At 45.8% G+C, this 25,043-nt stretch overlaps 1 protein-coding gene across 1 annotated transcript in view; it reads left to right on the forward strand.

Annotated features, from left to right (window-relative positions):
- RPL5 (ribosomal protein L5) overlaps positions 1 to 25,043 on the forward strand; it is a 363,001-nt gene that overhangs the window by 135,388 nt on the left and 202,570 nt on the right. The window lies entirely within an intron of this gene.

A 25,043-nucleotide genomic window follows, 5' to 3' on the forward strand; every position in this document is an offset into this window, starting at 1 on the left:
TTTAAAGCTTGAGTTTTTCTCTCGTACATTTTCCTACTGCTTTAGTGCACATTGCAGTATGAAATCATGAACATCTGGTTAAGACTGTCATTCACAGCTTACAGACAATTTCTTAGGAATTTGCTTTGGGGGTAGTGCTTATGTTCCTCTTCAGTTGAGAGGAACATTGAGAGACTGATTCCCAACTCTGTGTGAATGACTTCCCCAGTTGGTCTAGTTTTGTACCATTGTGCAGCTTAGCTGTCTTTCATTAAGCTGCTGTACATGCTATTCAGGGAATATACTGGGGAAAAAACTGCAACAAGCCTGTAGACCAACAGAACATGAGAAGACTGCTGGCTACCAAATAGCCTGTCTTCTGCTTTTTAAGAAGCAGATTTGGATTAATGCTGCTGCTTTACTTTCGGTGAGGGAAGGAACAAATGGGTGAAATGGGCGATTCCTAGCGGAGTGCATCTTCAGTGAAACCAGCCCTGTAGTAGCCAGTACTGTTAACATCCGGGTTTGTTTTTGGTTAACTTAGTGAGTGGCTACATTTGGTGACCTTTTGCTGAAGTTGGTTTACTGGCTCCTTGTGGTGGCAGAAGGTTCCCAGTCTGCTTGTGGCATTACTTGCTGTTTGGGCTTAATTCAGGTATCTTGCTATTAGATGGTGTGCTTTTATTGAGCTTTTTTTGCTTATTTACTATGCTTATAAATAAGGTAATTTTTAGGATCATAGGAATTTACTAGGCTGTTGGGCCTTGGGGCCCTAACAAGCCTCGCCAAGATTAGTGCCCCTGTCCAGCACTTGGGCAGATTGGGTCCCGGGGTGAATTTTCAGTCTCCCATCCAGTCATTTAGGTTACAGTTAAAAAGTGACAGTGAGGTGCTCTGCTTTGAAAAAAAGTGTATTCCACATATGGGGGAGTCTCTGGGAAACAAATCTGTCCTGCCAGCAAGTTCTGTTAATGTTTACAGGCCATGTTTAGGTCCCTAGTACGAGTTAAGTGCATGTTATTGGTTTTGCGAATATGCAGCATTGCCAATAAGGTGAGCTGCTGAGATTGCTTTGTTTGCCAGACAGAGATTGCCTCTGAGCAATTTGTATGAAACAGAGTGGAGAGACTGGGTGTTTAGCCCATCCGCATAGGATAGATGTTTGAGACCCTGTTTTCTCTTGGTCCGGAATCTCTCTGGTCTTTCCAGCTGATTCAGATGTTTGGTAAGGTACATGTTGAAAGGGGCATTGCTCAGTTTTTTATAGGCTGAAAAAGTCTATTCCTTTGATTATGAGGTGGGCTGTGTAGAATGCTCTACATATTATGCAGGCTACATGGTGTTCAAATGTCAGATTGCTGTAAACCTGGGCGCCCAAATCTCTCTCAACTGATTGTGTGATTAGGATACTGTTGATGTGGTAATTTTGTCGGAACATCGTTCTCTCCAAAGTGAATAATGCACTTTCTGGCATTGAGCTTGAGGCCATGTTCTATACACTTTTTTTTTTTTTTTTTGGTAATTACGTCTCCAGTTTGCAGTCGTATGCAAGTTTGGGTGACATACCTTTGATTTTAGCCTGCACTTCAGAGAATTAGATTACAAAAGAGCAGAGGCCCCAAAAACAGATCCCCTGAGGTGCACTGCTAGTTATGGGTGTAGTAGTAGAGATGGTTACCCCTTTTTGACCATGTTGGTTCTGTTGGTGAGCCAGTTGGCTGCCCATCTAGTGACATATTGGATGTTGCCAAGATGAGTGAGTTTGTCTATAATGCCTGAGTGAGGAATGGTGTTAAAGGCCTTGGCCAAGTTAAAGTAGGTAGTATGCACCCTGGTCCCTCATCCAGGGCCTTGGTTGTTGTCTTTTGGCTTTTCCCGGTTAGGGGTCGCCACAGCGGAACTCCTGTCCGCTAATGATTGGCAATAGATTTTGATGAATGCCAAGGTGCCAGTTCAATCTTCAACAAAGGGACGCCCATGTACGCATGTATTTCGAACGCCCACCCAACTGCTAACTGTCTCGAAGTCCACCAGGTTTAGTAGGCATGATCTCCCCTTGACAAACCCAAACTGAATAGGGTCGAGGGCTTGAAGGCTACTAATGTCCTTGTTTGAGGTCTAAGATAATGCGTTCCATGGCCTTACAGATCAGGCTAGTTGGGCTAATGGGCCTATAGCTCCCAGGATCAGTGGAAGCACCACCTTTTATGAAGAAGATTGAACAGAGTTCACAAAGGAGTGAAGTTACTGTTTTGAGCTTGTGGAGGATGAAACCTAGGGTGTTAACGGGACCCCCATGTAGACAGTATTTTTGCCTTACAGAGGGCATTTATGACCTGCTTGTTGGAGAAGGGAGGGGGGGGGAAAGTGTTAGATGACTTATTTTACTGTTGGTAGGGGCAGAGAGGGTGATGTTTTTGCTCCACCTGTTTGCTAGTAGGTAGCTATATCTACGGTGTTGGTGTGAGTGGTACCATTGACCGCTAGTTCAGTACAGCACACTATCTTACCCTTGAGGTTACGGATGTTATTAAAGAAGGCCTTTTTGGTTGTCCTTTGCCAGTTTGGGCTCATAGTTTGCTTTAGAGCCTCTCACAAGGGCCTTTACCTTTTTGTTCAGGCTGAGAAGGGACTGGTTCCAGTTTGGGACCTGCTCCATCTTACTCCTAGACAGCAGTTTCTTCCTTTTTATTGAAGAGTCTGTTAATGGTAGATGTCAACCAGACTGGTTTGCTCTTCCTATTGTAGGAAGATTTGGTCCTATCTATCGCTATGTCCATGCAGCTGTGCATGTGGTTGTATAGGTCCTAGGTATAGGTTTCCGCTTAAGTGTCTAATCCACAGGGGAGGAGGGAACTGTGAAGCTGGTTAGACCTACCTGCATGAGGTTATTAGCTTTGGTAAAGTTTTCATGTCTGATCAGGGCAGGGGGGTGATCGGGGGGGGGGGGATAATGGTGACTTCAAAGTGTACTACTTTGTGGTCCGATCTTAACTGGGAGGATGACACTGTAGGGGTACTGCAGCGATCAGACATGTTTCAGTACCATGTCTAGGATGCTTTTGCCCCTAGAGGGGCTGTTGACCAGTTGGTCCAAGGCATTAGAGTTGACCAAGTCAAGAAGTTTGAGGAGGTGCATTTTGGCATGAACAATTCTTCCAATCTTAGGTGGGGGTAGTAGGTCTCCCACTAACAGGGTGACTGGTTTAATGTTGAGGGATTTGAGTAGATTCAGGTAGGTTGAGTGGGTGTCTCCATTTGTGGATGGGGGCCTATAACTAGCTGTAAACTGTGTAGGTGTTTTTTGTGTACATTTAGCTGTACCTAAAGTGTCTCCTGTGCATCATACAGTTTGGTTAGTCTTGGTGTGTTTATTTTTAATGTAAGTTGAAACTTCACCTCCTTTAGTTCTACTGCCTTCAGTATGTGGTCTGGAAGGATGGGTAGCCTGGCACGGCAGAGCTGATGTCTGTGGCTTTGAACCAGGATGTTCATCGTGGATACAGCTGCAGTCATAACAGATGGGGATGTCCTTCAAGAATGCAACTGCAGTCATAACATATGGGTTGTCCTGCCTCAGGCAGCCCTCGGTCGGCCGGATTCCAAAGTCTGGGTCCGACTTCGGCTGATGTCGCATTTCTCTCCGACGTCAGAGCGGCTGGAGTACATAAGCATCAGCCGACGCCATTTTCTTCAGTCTTTCTTGCCGCGCGGTGCCCGAAGCAGAAGCAGTTCGCAAGTGCCGGTCGGTCAGCTCCTGTATTCTTCGATTCCGAAGTCATCAAAAAAGCTAAGTACCCCATTGGGGACCTTTTCTTGCCTCAGCCGATGTCAGAAATTACTGAAAAAGTTAACAATTGTCTTTCTTGTGGTAAACAAATACCTCATAAGGATTTCCACTCTTGCTGTCTTCCTTGCCTTGGCCCAAACCACGACGTCTCGGCCTGTGTCGCCTGTGCTCGCTTCAATAAGCGCACTCTCAGGCACCGGGCGGAGTTCGCTGAAGATTTTTTCGGCGAAAAATTTGCTTATACAATGCCGTCGGAACTTCTGACAAAGCAAACTCCCAAGAAACGAAAGGACCAGGACCGACATCCTCGGCCCGTGACTACCACCGACTCCACGCCAAAACCTACCGCGAGTGCTCTGGTTCCCCCTGAGACGGTTATTCCACCGCTCCGAACCGAAGACACCGCATTACCGACGACTCCGATACCGGATACCACTCCGCCAGTTATAGATTTTCCTCCGGATACTGAAACAGAGGAAATGCCCAAGACCATTGCTGTAGATAAGGTCACTCCTGCACGTGGAGCTGCCAGGCCTCCTATGGCCATGTCTATTAAGGCCTACACTCGGGCTAAGGCAGCCAGCAAGACCAAGCACCTTACTGCTAAAGCCTTACCTCAGCCTACTCCAGAGACACAAATCATGACTATGGCCGCAGACTTAATTTCTATGATTTAGAGGTTCACAGGCCCATCCTGAGAGAGGATCCCAGCCTCCTTCTGATAAGAGGCCCCGGGTTGAACCCTCTGACCCTATCCCTTCAGATGAAGATTCTGAGGACTCTGTCCACTCTGATGGCCAGGAAGAGCTCTTCAGACCTATGAGGACTCTGATGCAGAGGATTCCATCCCCTCGGCCTCCCCTCCTGAGGATATTTCTTTTGGGGAAGTTCTGCATACCATGAGGGAACATTTCAAGTGGCAAGGCCAGGAATATTCTGATTCCAGAAAGCGCCTTCGAACTTTCCTTAAGCCCCAGCACAGGCCCTTAGCTATTCCTCCTGTGCTTGATGTTTTGGATGATTTATATTCTGAATCCAGTGTTACCCCTGATTCTCTTCCTCCTGCTCCAGCCAAGCCAGACAGGTATTACAGGGTCCCAGAAACACATTCCCATTTATTCAGGGCCCATACTGTTGATTTGGAAACTATTTCTCGGGGACCTAAAGGTGTTTCAGCTTCCACCTCTAAAAAATCCCTTGCCTTCCAACAGGGAAGCTAGGTCATTAGAGAGATGGGGGAAAAAGGTCTACACCTCCACTACTTTATCTATGAGAGCTTTGAATTGCCTTTTTCATATGTTACAATATCAGGATTTCCTGTTAGAAGATTTACAGAAAACATTGGCCTCTCCTGATCCTTTAGACAGGAAGTCTTTGCAGGAAGCTGTACATAACTCTCAGCAAGTCAGCAATCACTTCCTGCAGTGTGGATATGATGCACTGGAAGCTTCATGTAGGGCAGCTATGACAGGGGCAGCCATTCATAGACATGCATGGTTAAAAGAACAACCTCTACCAGATCATGTTAAGGCAAAACTTCTGGATGCACCCTTGGAAAAGAACAAGCTTTTTGGTGCTAATGCTAAAGATGTGTTAAAGTCCATCGAGGAAAAAGCAAAATCAGTTCAGACGGTTAAAGATTTCCTCCAGGTTCAGCCCCCCAGATTCAGTAGGAATTGGCCTTCAAAAACTGGTCCTTCCCTAATCCTGAAAAATTTCAAAGGGGTAAAAACAGACGTAGCCGAGGAAGAGGACAATACAGAGGTCCTTACAGGGGACGACAATGGCAGCCAGCAAACCAAAGAAGTGACACAGGGGTTTCCCCTGCCCCACAGCCACAATCTCAATGACTTTCCTCTACTTCCGCCTACCAAGGAACAAATAGAAGCTCCCTTGGTCGGAAAATTATCTCTGTTTTCAGACAATTGGCACAGATTGACAAAGGACAAATGGATTTTGGACATTATAGACCAAGGTTACAGGTTCCATTTTCATACCTTGCCAAGAAAACAAGGCATGCCAAATCTACCACTAAACCAGAGGGCAGAGACTATCAAGCAAATTTCTCTGCTGGCTCGGATAAAAGCAATAGAAAGAGTTCCACAACAAGAACAAGGCCAGGGGTTTTACTCAAGACTGTTCCTTGTTCCAAGAAAAGAAACTCGATGGAGACCAATACTGGATTTGTCCACATTAAACACCTTTCTCATAGTACCAAAGTTCAAAATGCTGACTCTACAGCAACTCCTTCCCATGCTGGGCAAGGGGTCTTGGCTGATTACTCTGGACCTCAAGGAGTCATACCTGCATGTCCCTATCAGACACAGTTGCAGAAGATACCTCAGATTTCTTGCAGGGCCAGAGCATTATCAATTCTCAGCATTGCCATTTGGCTTATCTACTGCGCCCAGAGTAGTCACAAAATTCCTGGCTTCAGTAATTGCTCATTGCAGGCTCCAGGGGATCCAAATTTACCCGTACCTGGACGACCGCCTCATACAAGCGGACGACAAATTGATGTTGACAAAAAACTTGAACTATGTCATACAATTACTTCAGGCTCTGGGATACCCAGTCAATTTCCAAAAGTCAAGACTTCAACCATTCCAGCAAATAACCTTCTTAGGAGCCAAACTAGACACAGCCTCTCAAATGGCTTACATGACAGAAGACAAGCAAGAGAAGTTAACTCATTATTTCAAAGGTTTGGCAAAACTCACCCAGATGACTGCAAGGAGATTCCTACAGGCCCTGGGTTACATGGCATCCTGCATTCTCCTGGTTCCATTAGCAAGACTACACATGAGAAAGCTTCAGTGGTACCTAAAAAGCCTATGGTCTCAGCACAGCAACAACTTAGAGACAACCATACCGCTCATTCCATGCCTACAAAAGGAATTCCTATGGTGGGCTTCGGTAAGCCAGGCTAACACAGGTATGTCATTCAAAAAACCACAGATAACACAGACCATGACCACAGACGCCTCAGACCTTGGATGGGGGGCGCACATGGAAGGCAGATGTGTACAAGGACAATGGTCTCCAAAGGAAACACATCTGCATATAAACCAAAAGGAAAGGCTGGCAGTAATGCATGCCATCGAGGCCTTTCGACAACAACTTCAGCAAGGCCATTTACTGATACGGACAGACAACACCACTGTGATGTGGTATATAAACAAGCAAGGGGGCACCCATTCTTACCCCCTTTGCAGACTGACAATGAATCTTTGGGAACAATCACTGAGCCTAAACATACAGTTACAATCCCAGTTTGTTCCAGGCAAAGACAATGTGCTGGCGGACAGCCTAAGCAGGAATTTCACAGATCCACACGAGTGGAGGTTACATCCGAAGATCTTCACACAACTCACTTCGACATGGGGCAGGCCAGAAGTAGACCTATTTGCCTCTCACCTCAACCATCATCTACAAAAATTCTGCTCAAGGACATACCATCCACAAGCTTGGAAAATAGATGCTCTCTTATTCAACTGGAACTTCCTAAAAATCTATGCATTCCCACCTCTGCCACTGATGACCTCAGTGTTACTAAAGATCAAAGCAGAGAGACCCAAGGGGATCCTAATAGCTCCGGACTGGCCAAGACAACACTGGTATCCACTACTACGGAGCATATGTCACACCAAGAAGTGGGCCCTTCCCCAATGGCCCCTACTTTTGACTCAACACAACTTCAAAACAGTGCATCCAAACCTTCAGATACTGCAGCTAACAGCCTGGGAGATCCCATGAATAACCTCAATCTATCTCTCTCCAAGGAAGTTCAGCGGATATTAACAGAGGCTCGAAGACCATCCACCAGAAAGGTTTACTTAGCAAAATGGAAGAGATTCAGCATTTGGAATACCAGCAAAGGGACATGATGCATCATTATTGAACATCCCACTCATCCTGGAATATTTGGCAGATATGCTACAGAATGGACTCTCATATTCTTCCATAAAGATACATGCTTCAGCTATTTCAGCTAGATATAACACTGATCCGCCTGTCTTTTCACATCCTTTGCTAAGGCAATTCCTCAGGGGAATCAAGAACATTAAGCCACCAAGAAAGGCTCCAGTGCCAGCCTGGGACCTCAACTTTGTCCTAGAAAAACTGACTCTACCTCCATTTGAGCCAGCAGCTTCAGTCGACTTACAATTTCTCTCATGGAAGACAGCTTTCCTGTTGGCAATTACCTCAGCAAGAAGGGTTTCTGAACTACAGGCCCTAATGGCAATACCACCGTTCATAATCTTTCACAGAGACAGGGTCTCATTAAGGACCAACCCTACTTTTATGCCAAAGGTGGTATCTAGGGTTTCTTTAAATCAAGCTATTCATCTGCCTGCTTTCTTCCCCAATCCTGAGAACAAAGGGGAAAGACTGTTACATACCTTGGACATTCACAGACAACTTTGATACTACCTGGACAGAACCAAGACCAGTAGGAAGTCTGAATAACTTTTTGTAGCTTACACCCCTGCAGTCCAAGGAAAAGCAATTTCAAAACAGACCATTTCAAAATGGATTGGACATTGCATCAGATTCTGTTATTCCTTTCATGGGAAGACTGTTCCAGCCAATGTCAGACCACATTCCACCAGAGGTACAGCCACCTCTACAGCATTCTTAAGAGGGGTGCCTACAAATGACATTCTAGAAGCTGCTACATGGAGCTCCGTGAATACATTCTCCAAACACTACTATCTCCCTCTATACTCCAGATCCAGAGCAGGCTTTGCTTTGGCAGTCCTGCAGGGTTTGATTGCCACACCATCTTTTTCCTAGAGCATTCCTCCTCCCCCAGCTAAGCTATGGTATTCTACCCATATGTTATGACTGCAGTTGCATTCTTGAAGGACATAGTACAGTTTTGTACCTACCATAAATGTAGATGTCCGATAGATATGCAACTGCAGTCGGATTTTCCCTCCCTTCATACCCCTCTATGCCTAGGGTCCACTCCTATCCCTGTTTCTCTTAGCTGGGGATATCTGTTATGGTGTATCTGTTTATTGCTTACTTATTTGTCTGGAATCCTGTTTTTGTCTTCCAATTTGATTACAGCCTTCCTTGAAGAGCACGTGGCATCTGGGGCAAGAAAGACTGAAGAAAATGGCGTCGGCTGATGCTTATGTACTCCAGCCGCTCTGACGTCGGAGAGAAATGCGACATCAGCCGACGTCGGACCCAGACTTTGGAATCCGGCCGACCGAGGGCTGCCTGAGGCAGGACAACCCATATGTTATGGCTGCAGTTGCATATCTATCGGACATCTACATTTATGGTAGGTACAAAACTGTACTTTTTCTGCCGTCAGGCGGGTCCTCGGTCGGCCGAATTCCAAAGTCTAGGTCCGGCGTCGGATGTCGTCGCTTCTTCCCTGACGTCAGTGCAACAGGGGTATAAAAGACCCAGCCGACGCCATTTTCTTCAGTCTTTCTTCAGTGCGACAGGGGTATAAAAGAACCAGCCGACGCCATTTTCTTCAGTCTTTCTTGCCGCGCGGTGCCCGAAGCAGAAGCAGTTCGCAAGTGCCAGTTGGCCAGCTCCTGAGATTACGAATATTTTTCAACCGAAGACTTCTTGAAAGATAAGTACCCCGTTGGGGAAACTTTTCTTGCCTCAGACTGATGTCAGACGAAGTTAATAATTGCATTTCATGTGGGAAGCAAATATCACATAAGGATTTCCATTCCCTCTGCATTCCTTGCTTAGGCCCAGACCACGACGTCTCGGCCTGTCGTTTTTGTGCTACATTCAACAGACGCACTATTAAGTGTCGGGCAGAGTTCGCCCAACACTATCTTGGCAAAAAGTTTAATTACATTGTCGTCAGATACTCTGACTCCAGTTTTGAGTAAAAGACGCAAAGATAAGGACCGACATACGAGGTCCGCGACTTCTACCGACACCACGCTAAAGCCGACTACAGGTGCTCCGGTTCTCATCGAGGCGCCTACGCAGCCCCTGACTACCGATGACACTTCATTAGCGGTGTCTTCTGTGCCCGAGGTCGCAGGCTCTTCGGCCCACACCCCGACTACAGATACCGAAGCCACTCTTGGCGGGGAAGCTCTGAGTTTAGACAGGCCTGCCACCTCTCAAGGTGTCTTCCGGCCTTCTTTTTCCATTAAGGCTTACACTAAATCTAAAGCAGCCATGCATTCTAAAAGACAAGCTCCACAGGGACCCTCTCAAGGCCCCATGCCTAAAAAGCAGATGCTCAAGATGGCTGAGGATTTTATTACTCTTATTAGGGGTTCTCAACCCCCCTCGGACAAAAGGCCCAGAGTGGAGGAAGAATACCCTTCCTCGGACCAGGCCTCCATTACTTCAGAGCAATCTGAGGACCAGGAACATTCATACTCCCCTTTCGAAGATTCTGATGCAGAGGAGTCCATTCCCTCTTTTTTTCCCCCCCTGAGGATTACTCTTTTGGGGAAACCTTGCATGCCTTGAGGGAACACTTCCACTGGGAAGGCCAAGAGTACTCAGACTCCAAGAAAAGGCTCAGGGATTTCATCTTGCTTCCTCAGCACAGGCCTCTGGCTATACCTCCTGTCTTAGACATACTAGATGATGTGTATTCAGAGGCCAGCCTTAACCCAGATTCTTTACCTCCAGCTCCAGTCAAGCCTGACTGGTATTACCGGGTTCCTGATTCACACCAATTCCTATACAAAAGCCATGCGGCTGACCCAGAAACCATTTCACAGGGTCCCAAGGCAATTAAGGCCTTCACTGCCAAAAATCCATTACCTTCAGAGAGAGATTCCAGAGCTTTAGAAAGGTGGGGGGAAAAAGGTATGCACCTCTGCCACCTTAACCATGAGGGCATTAAACTGTCAGTTCCATATGTTAAAGTATCAACAGTTTTTGTTATCTCAGTTGAAAGGCAAAATGTCACAACCTGAACAACCAGACATGAAGGAGTTGCAGGATTTGTTGCATAGTGCAGAGCAAGTGGGCAAACATACCTTGCAATGTGGTTTTGATGCTTTAGAGGCCTCATGTAGAGCTGCTGTTACAGGATCAGTCATACGTAGACATGCTTGGCTCAAAGAGCAAACCTTACCAGATCATGTCAAAGCTAAATTACTAGATGCACCTCTTCAAAAAGATGTATTGTTTGGTGTTAAAGCTGAAGAGGTATTAAAGAAAATGGAGGAAAAGGCAAAATCAGTGCAAACAGTGAAAGATTTCCTACAGGTACAACCTCCACGTTTCAGTAGAAATTGGCCTTCAAAAAATTGGTCCTTTCCAGCCACGGACAGACCTCAAAGAGGTAGATACAGGCGCCCGAGGGGTAGAGGGCAATCTCAAGGATCATTTAGAGGCAGACAATGGCAAGCACCTACACCAAGAGGGGGTGAGGATAGTTCACAGCCATTCAGAAAGCAGACCCAATGACTTTCCCCTTTGCATGCCAAGCAAGGCTCAAATGGCAGCACCTTTAGGCGGAAAACTGGTATTATTTTCGAAAAATTGGCATATTGTCACAAAAGACAAATGGATCCTGGACATTATAGACAGAGGCTACAGATTCCACTTTCACACCCTTCCAAAAATGAGAAGCATGCCAAACCTGCCACACAATCAAAGGGCAGAGGCACAAAAACAAATTTCAGATCTCAATGGACATGAAAGCTATTCAAGAGGTACCTGCACAAGAACAGGGTCAAGGTTTTTATTCCAGGCTATTCCTGGTACCAAGGAAGGGCAAAGATTGGAGACCTATTTTGGACCTATCCATCCTAAACACATATTTACTCATACCAAAATTCAAGATGCTCACATTACAGCAGCTTCTTCCCATGCTGGGCAAGGAGTCTTGGCTGGTAACATTGGACCTCAAGGAGGCATACCTGCATGTCCCAGTCAGACAAGATTGCAGAAGATACCTCAGATTTCTTGCAGCTTCAACCCATTATCAATTCTCTGCATTGCCCTTTGGCTTATCTACTGCGCCCACAGTGTTCATGAAATGCCTGGCAACTGTAATTGCCTTCTGCAGACTTCAAGGGATACAAATATACCCATATTTGGACGACTGCCTGATCCAAGCGGACAGCCAACACACTCTTCTGAAACACCTGGGGTTTGTAATAATGTTGAAGTCTGTGCGATACACAGTCAACAAAAAGAAATCAAAACTAATACCCTCTCAAACAATAGATGTCCTTCATGGATGCATCTGCAGTCATAACAAATGGGTTGTCCTGTCGTCAGGCAGCCCTTCGGTCGGCCGGATTCCAAAGTCCGGGTCCGGCTTCGGCTGATGTCGCACTTCACCCGACGTCATCTCTGCTGGTCTTCGGGTATAAAGGCATCAGCCGACGCCATTTTCTTCAGTCTTTCTTGCCGCGTGGCGCCCGAAGCAGAAGCTGTTCGCAAGTGCCGGTCGGTCAGATCCAGAGATTGCTACTACCGAATACTACTTCGAAGACTTCTAAAAAGCTAAGTACCCCGTTGGGGACTCTTTCTTGCCTCAGCCGATGTCAGAAAAAGTCAATAACTGTTTAACTTGTGGGAAACAAATACCTCAAAGATTTCCACTCTTACTGTTTGCCTTGCTTAGGCCCAGACCACGACGTAGCAGCCTGTTCGGCCTGTGCCTCCTTCAACCGACGAACGCTTAGGCGTCGGTCGGAGTTTGCTGAACAGTTTTTTGGCTCAGATTTTGCGTACATTATGCCGTCGGATCCTCCGACTACCCAAATTATTAAAAAACGCAAAGAAAAAGACCGACACTCGCGGTCCGCGGTTTCGGCCGAAACCACGGTTAAGCAAGCCGCGAGTGTCTCTGTTTTGGCCGAAACCGAGAAAACTGGTCAGTCTTCAGCTGAATCCATGACTACTACTGAGGCTCCTGCTAACTTATCTGAATCAGCCTCCGAACTTTTGCCTACAACTGTGGTTCCTACTGAGCTATCAGACACCATCCCCTTGGATATCTCTACCCCAGCACGTGGTGCTGCTAGGCCTCCTGCAGCCATGTCTATTAAGGCTTTTGCCAGGGCTAAAGCAGCTAAAACAGCTAAAACAGTGCCTGTTAAACCACCCTCACTCAGGCCCACTTCCAGTTCTCAAATGCTTACTCTGGCAGAAGATTTAATATCCTTAATTAGGGGATCCCAATCTCACCCAGACAGGGCCTCTCAGCCCCAGAAAGAGACCTAGAACAGAGCCCCCCCGAGCCTGTGTCCTCTGATGATTCTGCGGATGACTCAGACATTACAGACCAGCCAGAGGCTCCTTTTTCCAATTATGAAGACTCAGATGCTGAAGATTCCATTCCAGCTGCCTCTCCACCAGAGGAATTCTCCTTTGGGGAAACCTTACATGCCATGAGAGAACAATTCCAATGGCAGGGACAAGATTTCTCAGATTCTAGAAAAAAGCTTAGGACCTTTCTGCACTTGCCACAACATAGGCCCTTAGCTATACCTCCAGTACTGCCTGTTGTGGATGATGCATTTAATGATGTTTGCACCGCTCCTGATACTTTACCTCCGGCCCCTGCCAAACCAGATAGATTCTACAGGGTGCCAGACACTCATCACCACCTATTCAAGGCCCCACTTGCAGACCCCGAAACTATATCCCAGGGGCCTAAGGCAGTAGCCTCGACCACAGCAAAAAACCCTATTCCTTCTGAAAGGGAATCCAGGTCCTTAGACAGATGGGGGAAAAAAGTATACACATCTGCTACTCTCTCTGCTAGAGCTTTAAACTGTCAGTTTCACATGATCCAATACCAAGAGTTTATGCTTGATCAGTTAATTAAAAAGCTGTCCTCTGATGAATCTTTAGATAAGAAATATGTATTAGAAATGCTAAATAACATCCAGCAGGTCAGTAACCATTCTTTAAAATGTGGCTATGATGCACTGGAGGCTTCATTTAGATCAGCCATGACTGGCACAGTGATAAGAAGACATGCATGGTTGAAAGAACAGGTCTTGCCGGATCATGTTAAAGCTAAGCTATTGGATGCTCCTATGGATAAAGCCAGTCTATTTGGGAACCTGCCCAGCAGGTAATGAAGAAAATGGAAGAGAAGGCAAAATCTGTACAAACAGTTAAAGATTTCCTACAGGTTCAGCCCCAAGGTTCAGCAGGAACTGGCCTGCCAAAATTGGTCCTTTCCTGACTCCACAAGGTCCCAAAGGGGCAGGAACAGGCAGCTCTAGGGGCAGAAATCAATCCAGAGGAGGTGCCTACAGAGGACGGCATTGGCAAGGTAATAACCGAGGCACAGAAGCAACCACTGCCACTGCAACTGGACAATCACAGTGACTTGACCCTGAATCCGCCTACCAAGGAGCAAATAGCAGCACCATTAGGCGGAAAGTTAGCCTTATTCTCGAAAAATTGGCACTATATTACAAAAGACAAGTGGATTTTGCAAACCATAAACCAAGGCTACCGGTTCCACTTCCACACTTTACCAGTAAAAAGAGGAATGCCAAACCTGCCCCCAAATCAAAAAATAGAGGCCCTGCACCAGACAGCAGAACTAATAAAGATGAGAGCTGTGGAAAGGGTACCAATAACAGAACAGGGCAAAGGATTCTACTCCAGACTCTTCCTAGTACCAAGAAAAGAAAAAACCTGGAGACCTATTCTCAACCTGTCCATCTTAAACGCATACATCATTGTCCCAAAATTCAAAATGCTGACCCTACAGCAACTTCTTCCCATGCTGGGCAAGGAGTGTTGGCTGGTAACTCTAGATCTCAAGGAGGCATACCTGCACGTCCCCATTCGACCAAATTGCAGAAGATACCTCAGATTTCTTGCAGGATCAGAGCACTTTCAATTCTCAGCATTGCCCTTTGGCTTATCTACTGCGCCCAGAGTTTTCACAAAATGCCTGGCATCAGTAATCGCTCACTGCAGAGTACAGGGAATCCAAATTTATCCTTACCTGGACGACTGCCTGTTACAAGCAGACAACAAAAGCAAGCTGACAACAGATTTACAAAGGGTCATTTACTTGCTACAAGCCCTGGGATACACAGTCAATTTTCAAAAGTCAAGGCTGATTCCATCCCAAACAAGAACTTTCCTGGGCGGAACTGGACACAGTAAAACAGATGGCATTCCTAACTGCAGAAAAACAGAAAGAACTCCCTCTTTACTTCTTACAATTGGCAAAGCAGAACAAATTAACAGCAAGAAAAGTTCTGCAGGCCTTGGGCTTCATGGCATCATGCATAATCTTGGTCCCACATGTCAGACTGCATATGAGAAAGTTACAGTGGTACCTAAAGAATTTATGGTCTCAACACAGGCACAGCTTAGAAACAGAAATACCAATAATCCCTTGCTTAAAACAGGAGTCCCTATGGTGGGCACGGGCATGCCAGTCAAATCCAGGCTTACCCTTCCACAACTTCCGAGCAAACCAAACCATCACCACGGATGCCTCAGACCTAGGATGGGGGGCACACATGCTGGACAAATGCGTACAAGGAAAGTGGACCAGCTACACCTGCACATAAACCAAAAAGAAATGCTGGCAGTAAAACTGGCAATCCTAAAATTCAGACCATTCCTCAAAGAAGGCCATTTGATAAGGACAGACAACACCACAGTCATGTGGTACATCAACAAACAGGGAGGCACTCATTCTTACCCCCTATGCAGAATGACTTTGGACCTTTGGAATCTGGCTCTCAGCTACAACATCCAGTTGCAGGCAATATTTGTACCGGGAAAAGAGAACACCCTAGCAGACATCTTAAGCAGAACCACCTCGGATGCTTACGAATGGATGCTACACCCGGACATCTTCAAGGCCATCACAAAGAAGTGGGGAATACCACAAATAGATCTATTCGCTTCCCCACAAAATCACCAACTCAAAAAATTCTGCACAAGGACATTCCACCCACTTGCATGGAAGGTGGACTCTCTCTCCTTCAGCTGGAAAGGCCTGACAGCATATGCATTCCCACCTCTACTCTTGATACACAAGGTACTACTCAAAATCAAAGAGGAACGTCAAGGATAATTCTGATAGCTCCGAACTGGCCAAGACAACACTAGTACCCATTGCTGAGGAGCATGTCTCGGGAGAAAATGTGGCCAATACCCCTGATGCCTCTGTTAACTCAGAACAACTACAACATCATACATCCAAACCTAAAAACCTTGCAACTGACTGCCTGGAACATCACATAAAATTAACTAACCCAGACCTTTCACAAAGGGTTAAAGACATTATCCTTGAAGCCCGCAGACCTTCAACAAGAAGGAACTATGCAGGAAAATGGAAAAGGTTCGTCATCTGGAGTACTGAAAGAGGAAAAGATGTGTCGAACATAGATATTGCTAACATTCTGGAGTACTTGGCAGAGCTTCTACATACTGCCCTGTCCTATTCCTCCATCAAGATACATGCATCAGCTATTTCAGCAGAATACAGCTTTGATCCTCTACTCAGGCAGTTTCTCAGAGGGATCAAGAATGTAAAACCTCCTAGGAAACCACCATTACCAGCATGGGACTTGAACTTTGTGCTAGAAAAGTTGACACTCCCTCCGTTTGAACCAGCAGCAACAGCAGATCTACAGCACCTGTCATGGAAAACTGCTTTCTTACTGGCTATTACTTCAGCAAGGAGGGTTTCGGAACTACAGGCCCTAATGGCAGTACAACCCTTCCTAATCTTCCACCAAGATAGGGTGTCCATGAGAACTAATCCTACATTTATGCCTAAGGTGGTATCCAGAGTGTCCTTAAACCAGGCAATCCACCTACCTACCTTCTTTCCCAATCCACAAAACAAAGGTGAAAGAATAATGCATACCTTGGATGTACACAGACAATTACGATACTACCTGGACAGAACCAAGGATAACAGAAAAACTGACCAGCTCTTTGTAGCCTATGCAACAGGAAGGGAAGGAAAAGCAATTTCCAAACAATCTCCAAATGGATAGGAAATTGCATAAGATTCTGTTACTCCTACCATGGAAAACCAATTCCACAGGACATAAGACCTCATTCTACAAGGGCTACAGCCACTACCACAGCTTTCTTAAGAGGAGTGGCAACCAAGGACATTATTGAGGCGGCTACTTGGACCTCCGTGCATACATTTGCCAAGCATTATAATTTACCTCTATATTCTAGATCCCGAGCAGGGTTTGCCACTGCTGTACTGCAAGGGATCCTGACTACTCCATAATTATAATTATTTTTCCTCCTCCCCTAGTTTGGCTATGGTATTCTACCCATTTGTTATGACTGCAGATGCATCCATGAAGGACATAGTACAGATGTTCTTCGTCTTCCCTTGCTGCAGTCCTGACTATTGGGTATAGTCCGCGTCCCAGTCGGCCCGAATACCAGAGTATAAGGCTGACGTCGGTCATGGCGCCTTAGACTGACGTCATGCGTCAGGGTACTAATGCGCATGACCGACGTCATTTCCTCAGTCTTTTTTGCCGCATGGTCCGATGCAGAAGCAATTTTGCGAGTGCAGGTTGGCGTTCTGAGATTTTCAAACCGGAGTTTCAGACCGAAACAGAGTTGGCTAAGTAACCCGTTAGAACATTTTGGTTTTCTTGCCTCAGTATTTAACGGATGTCAGAAAAAGTGAATAACTGTATTTCTTGTGGGAAGCAGATACCGCAGGGATTATCATACATTGTGTATACCTTGTTTAGGGCCTGAGCACGGCGTTGTTGGTTGCCGCTCTTGTGCTAGATTTAACAAGCGCACTATTAAGAGGAGGCTTGATTGTGCTAGGTTAGTGTTTGGGAAGCGTTGCAATTATAATATGCCGTCGGATGCTCCGGCCGCTTCATCCAAGAAGCGCAAGGACAAAACAGTGAAGCCTAGGGTGAGGAACCGCAGTCCCGGACGTCGGTTCTTTAGAAGGCTCAGGGAGCCAGAGGTTTTGCCAGGAGTCTCTATGGAGTCTCAGGCAGATACTTTACTGTTACAGGATGTGCCCTCTCAGGAGGTAGGCCAGGCTGATGGGGCTTCTCAGGTAACTGTTCTTCCCTCTCTTCCCAAGGTAGTTAGGGCCTCTCCTTCTGTTGCCAAAGCTTCTTTTAGAGGTAGGCCAACTTCAGCTTCTGTGGGGGCTTCTCCTAGCATTTCGGGCTCTGTGCCTAAGAAACATATGCTTAAAATGGCAGAAGATTTGATTACTCTGATTAGAGGTTCTATGCCCCCGCCTGATAAGAGGCCTAGGGTGGAACAGGAGTTTGATAGTTTTGAACAGTGTTCACAGGCTTCAGAGTCTTCTGTGGAAGACTTGTAAGAGTTTCCTACTTATTCTGATTCTGATGTGGATGATTCCACTCCTTCAGCTTCTCCTCCTGAGGATTTTTCTTTTTCAGAGACTCTTCACTCCATGAGGGAGCACTTTAAATGGGAAGGCCAGGATTACTCTGATTCCAGGAAAAGGCTTAGGAATTCTTGTTTTACCCCAGCATAGGCCCTTAGCTATTCCTCCTGTGTTGAATGTGGTGGAGGATGTTTTGCAGAGGCTTCCCTGAACCCTGACTCCTTGCCTCCTGCTCCTGTTAAGCCGGATAGGTATTATAGGGTGCCCGAAGCTCATAAGTATTTGTTTAAGAGTCCTAGGGCGGACCCAGAAACTGTTTCTCAGGGGCCTAAAGGTGTTAAAGCTTCTGTGGTTAAAAATCCTGTACCCTCTGATAAAGAGGCAAGGGCTTTGGATAGGTGGGGTAAGAAAGTATATACTTCTTCCACTCTAGCCATGAGGGCGTTGAATTGTCAGTTTCATATGCTGAAATATCAGAATTATCTCCTTTCACAATTGAAATCTAAGGTGGATGCTTTGGCGGAAGGTATTGAGTGTAAAGAATTGCTGGATTTGGTTCATGTGTCTGAACAAGTGGGTAAGCATTCTTTGCAGTGTGGTTTTGATGCTGTTCAGGCCTCCTCGAGGGTGGCTGCTACTAGTTCTGTTCTTCGAGACATGCCTGGTTGAAGGATCAGAATTTAGCTGAGCATGTTAAGACCAGGATTTTGGATGCTCCTTTACAGTCTGATGTGTTGTTTGGACCGCCTGTGGAAGCAGTTTTAAAGAAAATGGAGGACAAAGCTAAGTCTATGCAGACTGTTAAAGATTTTTGCAGGTGCAGCCTCCAGTTTAGTAGAAATTGGCCTGCTAAGGGTGGACATATCCTGCTTATGGTTCCCAGTCTAGGGGTAGGTCTAGACGTGGTAGGGGCAGGGCTCAAGGTTCGTTTAGGCCTAGATCAGACAGTTCACCTGCTCAGACTTCTGGTGAGGGCAGGGGTCAGTCCCTCGTAAGCAGAACCAATGACCTGCCTTTTCAGCTGCCAGTGGATTCTCGTCTGGCAGCTCCTTTGGGAGGAAGATTGTCTCTTTTCAAAGAAAATTGGGATTTAATCACTCAAGACAGATGGGTGCTGGATATCATTCATCACGGTTACAGATTTTATTTCCACACAATGCCCCTTTCAAAGGCATGCCAGATGTTCCTCCTCCACAAAGAAAAGAGGCTCACAAGCAAGTTTCTCAGTTACTCCAGATAGGGGCCATTCAGCCAGTCCCTGTATCAGAAAGGGGTTTATTTTATTCTCGCCTGTTCCTAGTACCAAAGAAGAACACGTGGAGACCAATTTTGGATTTATCTATCCTCAACACCTATCTGGACATTCCCAAGTTCAAGATGTTGACATTACAGCAACTGTTACCTCTGCTGGGCAAGGATCACTGGATGGTAACTTTGGATCTCAAGGAAGCTTACCTTCATGTGCCTATAAGGCTAAGTTGCAGAAAGTATCTGCGGTTTCAACTGGAGATTTTCATTATCAGTTCTCTGCATTGCCCTTTGGCTTATCTACTCAGAGTATTCACAAAGGTTCTGGCTCAGTGATAGCTTACTTCAGGCTTCAAGGCATTCAAATCTATCCTTACTTGGACGACTGCCTGATTCTGGCTCAAGAAAAGGAAGACCTTCTACAGCATCTGGAATATGTCATAGCGGTGCTAAGATGCCTAGGGTATTCTGTGAACGAAATAAAGTCCAGTCTAGTACCCTCTCAAGACATGTGCTTTCTGGGTGTGAGACTGATTACAGCAGCCCAGATGGCCCTTTTTAACCCCGGACAAACAAAAGAGTCTGTCACTTTACTTCCATCAACTATCTCATCAGTCCGTGCTGACTGCAAGGACAGTCCTTCAAGCATTAGGGTTCATGGCATCTTGTATTCTGGTGCTTCCCAATGCCAAACTGCATATGAGGAAGCTGCAATGGTATCTCAAAATGTATGGACACAGCACTGCCAAGATTTCGACACTGTCATTCACATAATACCTTGCCTTCAAAAGGAATTCTTGTGGTGGGCTCAGGAATGTCACCTAAACAAGGGACTCTCTGTGACCCGGCCAGAGGCGGTCAGATTTTAACGACAGATGCCTCGGACACTGCTTGGGGAGCTCATCTAAATGGGAAGTGGATACAAGACAAGTGGCCTGCCAGACTACAGCATCTACATATCAACATGAAGGAGATGTTAGCAGTCCAGTTTGCATTGATGGCTTTCAAGGAGTTACTTCTTCCAGGGCAGGTGTTGATTCTAACAGACAACACAACTGTCATGTGGTACATCAACAAGCAAGGGGGAACACATTCTTATCCTCTATGCAGGCAAGCAATGATTTTATGGGAGACTGCGTTAAGCCTGCGACTGACTCTTCAGGCAAGGTTTCTGCCAGGAGCACAGAACTCCCTAGCAGATGTATTAAGCAGACAAATCATGGATCCCCACGAGTGGAAACTGGATCTTCATGTATTTCAGACATTGACAGTGTCATGGGGAACTCCAGACATAGATCTGTTTGCTTCTCCACTAAACCACCAGCTGCCAAAGTATTGCACAAAGGGGTTTCATCACACAGCTTGGAAAGTGGATGCTCTGTCTTTCAGTTGGAAAAACCTTCATGTCTATGCCTTTCCACCTCTGCCTCTTCTTCCAAAGGTATTATTAAAGGTCAGACAAGACAGGCCAAGGATGATTTTGATAGCTCCAGATTGGCCTCGGCAACACTGGTACCCACTTCTAAGGAGTCTTGTAAAGAAGCCTCCATGGCCTTTACCTCTGATTCCTCATCTGTTATCTCAGAAGGACGGTCATCTGCTCAATGTCAAGCTTCAATCTCTTCATCTCACAGCTTGGCATATTCTGTGTTGAAGCACAGCAGGTCTCAGCTTCCTCAACAAGTTTTAAATGTGATTATGGAAGCTAGAAGGCCTAGTACTAGGAGAGTGTCATGCAGAAAAATGGAAGAGATTTTTATTTTGGAGTACAGCAAAGAATTTGGAGATTTCAGAGCCTAATTTGAGTGTGGCTCTTCAATATCTTACTGAATTATTGGACAAAGGTTTGTCCTTCTCTTCCATAAAGATTCATGCTGCAGCAATTTCGGCTCACTATGATTGTGACCCACCTTTGTTTTCATCCTTTGTTCAAGCAGTTTCTTAGAGGGCAAAGAATATAAGACCCCCACGAGAGCTCCTACTCCTGCTTGGGATCTCAATTTTGTGTTGGAAAAACTTACTCTACAACCTTTTGAGCCTGCAGCTACTGCTGAATTGAAATATTTGTCATGGAAGACTGCTTTTCTGTTGGCTATTACTTCTGCAAGAAGGGTGTCTGAGTTGCAGGCCCTTATGGCAGTACAGCCCTTTTGATTTTCCATAAGTACAGGGTTTCATTACGTACTAATCCTTCCTTTATGCCTAAGGTGGTTTCTAGTGTGGCTTTAAACCAAACTATTCATTTGCCTACTTTTTGCAGATCCTCAAAATAAAGGGGAAAAGATTTTGCACACTTTAGATGTACACAGGCAATTGCGTTATTATTTGAGCAGGACTAAGAATTTTAGGCAGTCTCAGCAGTTACTTGTTTCTTTTGCTTTGAGTTCACAGGGCAAGCCTGTGTCAAAACAAACTATTTCTAGGTGGATTGGCTTTTGCATTGCATTTTGTTATTCCCATCATGGCAAAGAGGTTCCAGCTGGGATTAGGCCTCATTCCACTAGGGCTACTGCCACTTCAACAGCATTTCTAAGGGGTGGCAACTAAGGATATTCTGGAAGCAGCTACTTGGAGTTCAGTGCATACTTTCTCTAGGCATTATCACCTGCCTATATACTCTAAGACTAGGGCTGGTTTTGCCACAGCTGTTTTACAAGGCATGTTGTCAGCTCCTGCTACTTTATAATTTGCCAGCCTCCCTTACCTCTGCTTTGGGATTCTACCCAATAGTCAGGACTGGAGCAAGGGAAGAAAGAACATAGTACAGTTTTGTACCTACCATAAATGTAGATGTTCGAGGATTCCCTTGCTGCAGTCCAATTTACCCTCCCTTCCCTCTGTGTTTCGGGTGGTTGTGTAGGTGAGTTTACCTGCTTATATTTTTGTATATATTGTTGTATATATTGTACATGTTTTTGGTGCAGGTTGTTTTGGGACTTGTCTTTTGGGCCTTCTGACATCTGGGGCAAGAAAAGACTGCGGAAATGACGCCGGTCATGCGCATTAGTACCCTGGCGTCCTGGCGTCCGTCTACGGCGCCGTGACCGGCGTCCTTATACTCTGGTATTCGGGCGACTGGGACGCGGACTATACCCAATAGTCAGGACTGCAGCAAGAATCTCGAACATCTACATTTATGGTAGGTACAAAACTGTACTTTTGTACCTACCATAAATGTAGATGTCCGAACTGGATAGCATCTGCAGTCAGGATTACCCTCCCTCCTTCCCTCTGTGGTACTCTTAGGGTAATTTCCCCGCTAATGGCTAGCGGGGGGGGGGGGTCTCTTATGGAGTATTTGTTTGTATATATGTACATACATGTTTTATTTGTGTTTGCCTTCTATTATTTTGGAAACATTGGCATTTATCCAAAATTTAGCTTTCCAAGAGGGCAATTGGCATCTGGGGCAAGAAACACTGAAGAAAATGGCGTCGGCTGATGCCTTTATACCCGAAGACCAGCAGAGATGACGTCGGGTGAAGTGCGACATCAGCCGAAGCCGGACCCGGACTTTGGAATCCGGCCGACCGAAGGGCTGCCTGACGACAGGACAACCCATTTGTTATGACTGCAGATGGTATCCAGTTCGGACATCTACATTTATGGTAGGTACAAAACTGTACTTTTTCCTGGGTGCCAGCTTGGATACAAACACCCAGATGGCCTACCTCACGCCAGAGAAACAAGGGCAACTAACTCAGTACTTCAGAAAACTGGCAACCTTCACCAGGCTGACGGCAAAGAAAATCCTGCAGGCTCTGGGATTCATGGCATCTTGCATCCTGCTAATCCCATGTGCAAAGCTGCATATGAGCAAACTTTAGTGGTACCTAAAAAACTTATGGTCTCAACACAGCCACAGTTTGGAAACAATTATACCACTGATTCCATGTCTTCAAAAGGAATTTCTGTGGTGGGCTCAAGCTTGCCAAAAAAACATAGGTCTCCCATTCTGCAAGCCTGAAGCAAATCAAGTCATCACAACAGACGCCTCGGACTATGCCTGGGGGGGTGCACATGACAGATCGGTGCATTCAGGGCTAATGGTCACTAAAAGAAAAGCACCTACACATCAATCAAAAGGAAATGCTAGCAGTAATAAATGCTGCTATGGCTTTCAAAGACCTACTGCATCCAGGCCAGCTATTGATAAGGACAGACAACACCACAGTGATGTGGTACATAAACACGGAGGAACCCATTCATACCCCCTATGCATGCTAGCCATGTCTCTTTGGAACATGGCTGTGGAATTACAAATCCAACTTCAAGCACAGTTCCTGCCAGGCAAGGAAAACACGCTGGCAGACAACCTGAGCAGAAATATGACGGATCCACACGAATGGAAGTTGCATCCTCAAGTTTTTACAAAGATAATTCAAGCATGGGGAAGGCCAGACATAGATCTCTTTGCCACCCACAGAAATTACCAATTGACAAAATTCTGCTCAAGGACCTTTCATCCACAGGCCTGGAAAGTGGACGCACTCTTTCAGTTGGACAAAAATGACAGTTTATGCCTTTCCACCTCTTACTCTGCTGCCCAAAGTTCTATTAAAAGCCAGAGCAGACAGACCAAAGATGATTCTCTGCTCCAGACTGACCAAGACAACACTGGTACCCACTCCTGAGGAGCCTGACGCATTCCCCACCATGGATCCTGCCTCTAATGCCTCTTCTACTGACTCAGCACAACTTCAAAACTCTTCACAGTCAGCTGAAAACACTCTATCTAGCCAGATGGAGGATTCCTTAAATTCACAACAGACCCTACTCTCCAAGGAGGTGCAGGATGTCATTTTGGAGGCCAGAAGGCCTTCTACTAGAAAAGCCTACTCTGCAAAATGGAAACGGTTTTGTGCCTGGAATCAGAAAAACGGTCAGAATCCTGGAATACTGAATTTACCTCAAATATTACAGTACCTAGCTGAGATGCTAAGCAGTGGACTTTCATTCTCCTCCATCAAAATCCATGCCTCAGTCATTTTTGTGGAGTACAACACTGATCCTCCTTTATTCTCTCACCCTCTCTTAAGACAGTTCCTCAGAGGGGCTAAGAATATAAAACCCCCAAGGAAGCAACCAGTACCTGCTTGGGACCTCAATTTCATTCTAGAAAAACTGACCCTGCCTCCTTTTGAGCCAGCTGCTTCAACAGAACTGCAATATTTGTCATGGAAAACAGCCTTCCTTCTGGCTATCACCTCAGCACACAGGGTTTCGGAACTACAAGCCCTCATGGCTGTGCAGCCTTTCATCATTTTCCATCAGGACAGAGTTTCCTTACGAACCAATCCTTCCTTTATGCCAAAGGTAGTATCCAGGGTAGCCTTGAATCAGGCTATCCACTTACATACCTTTTACCCTAATCCACAAAACAAAGGGGAGAGACTACTACATTCCTTGGACATTCGCATACAGCTCTGTTATTATTTGGACAGAACAAAGCCTTTCAGAAAATCAGAGCAACTCTTTGTGTCCTATGCTACAGGTGCTCAAGGGAAGCCTATTTCCAAACAGACAATCTCAAAATGGATAGCCCACTGCATACGCTTTTGTTACTCTTTTCATGGTAAAACTGTACCTACAGGCATCAGATCTCACTCCACAAGGGCCTCAGCTACCTCTGCAGCTTTCCTCAGGGGCGTTCCTAACAAAGATATTTTGGAAGCAGCCACTTGGAGTTCTGTACATACACCTACC

The sequence above is a fragment of the Protopterus annectens genome, chromosome 10.part0 (genome assembly GCF_019279795.1).
Source record: "Protopterus annectens isolate FY-2018-M chromosome 10.part0, PAN1.0, whole genome shotgun sequence".
Classification (NCBI taxonomy): Eukaryota; Metazoa; Chordata; order Ceratodontiformes; family Protopteridae; genus Protopterus; species Protopterus annectens.